Source organism: Carlito syrichta, unplaced genomic scaffold (assembly GCF_000164805.1).
Source record: "Carlito syrichta isolate Samal-C Ts95f unplaced genomic scaffold, Tarsius_syrichta-2.0.1 Scaffold306821, whole genome shotgun sequence".
Classification (NCBI taxonomy): domain Eukaryota; kingdom Metazoa; phylum Chordata; class Mammalia; order Primates; family Tarsiidae; genus Carlito; species Carlito syrichta.
Window position 1 is genome coordinate 468175 of NW_007250917.1, and position 4320 is coordinate 472494.

The 4320-nt window shown below is 50.7% G+C and overlaps 1 protein-coding gene across 1 annotated transcript in view; it reads right to left on the reverse strand.

Annotated features, from left to right (window-relative positions):
- Positions 1-4320, reverse strand: part of ULK1 (unc-51 like autophagy activating kinase 1) — a gene marked incomplete at its 5' end in the record, with an annotated part of 31963 nt that overhangs the window by 27354 nt on the left and 289 nt on the right. The window lies entirely within an intron of this gene.

Genomic DNA, 4320 nt, shown 5'->3' on the forward strand with positions numbered 1-4320 from the left:
GTCCCGAATCCGAGGTCGCAGGCCCTACCCCGGAGGTGGACGGCCGAAGGAGGCGCTCACGGGTAAATGCGCGGAAATTAAAGCGTATGCCAATGCAGGGGGGGCCGGGAAAACGTACACACACCTAGGTGATTGTTTTTTGGCGTCGGAGTCTCCCTCTGTCGCCCAGGCTGGCGTGCAGCCGCACGCTGCTCGTGCCACCGCAGCCTCAGCCTGCTGGGAGCAGCTGGAACCCCCACGCCCAGCTAATCTTTTGATGTTTTGTAGAGACGAGGTCTTGCCAAGTTGCCCAGGCTGGTCTCGAACCCGCAGCCTCAGGCAGTCCTCTCGCCTCCACCTCCCAAAGTGCTCGGATTACAGGCGTGAGCCACCAGCCCAACCACATCCACACACTTTACGATATGTTGCCCAGGTATGACTTTTCCAAGTTGAGCTGAGTCCCCGCAGTAATGTGTAGCCGGACGCTCGCTCAGCTGTGCTTCTGCCACTTTCTTGGACTGTCCTGCCTGTGGCATGGACTCACTAGCATTCATTTGATGAATACCGTCTTTTGAGCGAACATTAAGCTTAACAGGTATCGTTTTTTGGGCATGTATGTGCCTTGTGCAAATGACATGAGCACATTTCCATAAGATACTGTAACTTGGAGCGGGGTATTGTGAATGCAGTGGACAAATCACTCGTCCGGCACTTTTTCCACAGCTCCGCCTTTTCTGCCAGGCCACACATGCAGATGGGCTGTTGAAGAAGCGTGCCTATTTTTGTGTGCGTTTGCTTTGGTTGTTGTTTTTTTTGTTTCTGGTGTTTTCATATGTAACGACTCTATTTTTAGAGCTGTCTTAGGTTCACAGCAAAATGGAACATAAACTATGTTTTTTTTTAATTTTTATTTATTTATTTTTTGGGTTGAAGTCCCACTCTGTCGCCGAGACTGGAGTGCAGTAGCCGCTCCCGGCCACCGCAGACTCGACCTGCTGGGCTCCAGCGATCCGTCAGCCTCAGCCTTCCGAGTAGCTGGAACTACAGGCGTGCGCTACCACGCCCGGCTGAATTTTTGATTTATTGTGGAGGTGAGGTCTCGCTGCCCAGGCGGGTCTCAAACTCGCGGGCTCAGGCCATCCACTCACCTCAGCCTCCCAAAGGTGCGGGATTACAGGCTGAGCCACCCAGCCTGGCTAGGAGCATAAACAATGGAAAGGTGTCACAGGCCCTGCCCCCCACTCGTGGACAGCAGCTCCTGGACTCAGCACCGCCCACCAGGCGGGACATTCCTTACCACTGATGAAATTGCAATGGCCTGTCATCACCCCAAGTCCTAGTTTACATCAGGGTTCACTCCTGTTGTTGAACATCCTGTGGGTTTTGACACACGCTTGACAACAGGTACCTACCATGATCCTGTCACACAGTATTTTCAGGGCCTTACAAGTCCGCTGTGATCGGTCCACTCAACCTTCTCTCCACCCTCGGCAACCAGGGCCACCCTCCTTGTCCTGCCTCCCAGCTCCTCTGCGTGCTGTCTTTGAATCCCGGGACTGCCCGTTAGTCTAGTGTCGCTACAGACGCCTATGCCATGAGTACATGGCACGTGGCCAGTGTGCCCAAGGACTGGGGCCTGGAGATAATTTTTTTTTTATGAGTTGGAGTCTCATTCTGTCACCCAGGCTAGCGTGCAAGGGCACAGTTAACCTTCCAAGTAGCCGGAACTACAGGCGCACGCTACCACGCCAAGCTAATTTCTTTTACTTCTTGCAGAGAAGAGGTCTCGCCAAGTTGCCCAGACTGTTCTTAAACCCCTGGGCTCAGACAATCATCTTGCTTCGGCCTCCCAAAGTGCTGGGTTTACAGGTGTGAGCCACCTCCTCCAGCCTCCTGTCATTTAAGAAAACCATTGCAAGCCAGGATTGGTGGCTCAGCCTGTAATCCCGTGCCTTTGGGAGGCTGAGGTAAGTGGGTTGCCTGAGCCCACGGATTCGAGACCCGCCTGGGCAACTTGGCGAGACCTCATGTCTACAATAAATCAAAAAATTAGCCAGGCGTGGTAGCGCGCACCTGTAGTTCCAACTACTTGGAAGGCTGAGGAGGAAGGATCGCCGGAGCCCAACAGGTCGAGGCTGCGGTGGCTGGGAGTGTCCACTGCACTCTAGTCTGAGCGACAGAGTGAGACTCCAACTCAAAAAACAAACAAACAAACAAAAGAAAACCATTGCAGCCAGGCTCTGTGGCTCAGCCTATAGTCCCTGCACTTTGGGAGGCCGAAGCGAGAGGATTGCCTGAGTCCAGGGGTTCGAGACCAGCCTGGGCAACTTGGTGAGACTTCATCTCTACAATAAATCAAAAATTAGCCAGGTATGGCAGTGTATGCCTGTAGTCCTGGCTATTTGGAAGGCTGAGGCAGGAGGATCACCAGAGCCCAGCGGGTGGATGCTAGTGTGGCTGTGAGTGTGCCACTGCACTCCACCGTGGGCAACAGAGTGAGACTCCAACTCAAAAAAAAAAAAAAGAAAGAAAGAAAGAATGCCATTGGAGGGGTGGTGTGTGTATGTGATACGTACAAGTCTAAACAGTAATTCATAACTGCAATAACAGCTAACTCATCCCTTACCATAGGCCAGGCAGTGTTCTTTCCAGATATCACTTCATTTATTCCTCACAATAATTCCATGAGTCTCTTGCTTTTGTATCTCTATTTTATAGATGAGAATATCAAGGCCCAGAGAAATTTGGTGATATGACCAAAGTCACACAGCCAGCAACAGAAAGAACCAGGATGCTCACTCACACAGCAAGCTGTCAATAGTGGCTGCTTTGGGACAGAGGCTCCCCAAAACAGAGTCAGTGCTGTTCATGGTATACATGTGTACTAGTTTGAATAGTTTTTGCCATGTGCAAATGTTGCTTTTGCAAATGCATCATTCTGAACAATCCTCCCCATCCCAAGCCTCTAGGAAAGTTCAGGAACATGTGGTCCAGGGCAGGGCTGTCCTGCAGCCCGCCCCCAGGGCAAGCCCATGCCTGGGCAGCTGGAAATCTGCAAACCTGTCACCACACCCGCCTATCCTCTAGACCTGGACAGGGCTTAGGCCACCAGAACTAGAAGGGACAAGAGGCCTCCTGGCCTGCCACTTGTGCTTTCCATGGCAGGGTCCCTCAGTCCCCACAGCCAGCTCACATCCCTTCACCTCCCCGTTCATCCTCTTTTCTTTTTTTTTTTTTTTTTTTGAGCTGGAGTCTCACTCGGCCGCCCAGACAGGAGGGCAGTGGCCGCTCCCGGCCACCGCAGCCTCGACCTGCTGGGCTCCCGGCGATCCTTCCACCTCACCTTCCGAAGTAGCCGGAATTACAGGCATGCGCTACCACGCCCGGCTGATTTTTTGATTTATTGTAGAGATGAGGTCTCGCTGCCCAGGCGGGTCTCGAACCCGCGGGCTCAGGCAATCCACTCACCTCAGCCTCCCAAAGGCGCAGGATTACAGGCTGAGCCACCGAGCCCGGCTGCTTTTTCAGAATATTGATGTCTATAGCTCTTGCTTATTGATAGGGAAGGGGCAGTTACCATGGTGATCTCACAGCCTCTGGAGGGAATGCTGTCATGGTCTTGCCTCCCGCAACCCACCCAGCTGAAAGAACCCCCCTGAAAAGGATTTCCTTTCATAGAAATTCTTTGAGTTAATGGAAATAAAAAGAGTTTGATTTCTGGAGTTCGGATTTGTCCACAGATTTGTTTTGTATGCTTCTTTCATGTAATTTAAGAAAAAGCATTTACAATAAAGACAGTATATGTGATTTTCTCCAGAAATAAGGTTTAGGAGATTGTGTATTAATTATTCCAGAAATATGTTTGTTTTCAGACACAAAATAACCTTTGCTCTTATCCATGTGAGCTAAAGGACTTGAAAACACACCACTTCAACCAGATCCTGGTCCAATGCATTTATCAGCATTTGGGGCTGTCAGAGTTTCAGCGTGTATTCTTAGTTGGAGACTACTCTCACAGGCATATAGAAATCTGCTCAAGTTGTGCTGGTGAGCGAATGACTTAATACTCATCCTCTGTATTCACAGGACAGGAACAGACCTGCTGGTGGTGGCTCTGAGTCCAACCTCGCTCACAGCACAGGTGGACGTGAACACTGCACGCAAAGGATCTGGGCACACAGCGTGATTGTTTTGGAGGAAGAAGAGAGACTTCACATCCCTTTTGACAGTTATAAAGTAACCGAAGCACCTACTGCTCAAGTGAATCATATGAACTGAATTAGAACTTGTTACATAATTAGCATTTGAGGAAACCAAAAGGAAATCCTCGTGGGCTGGCGA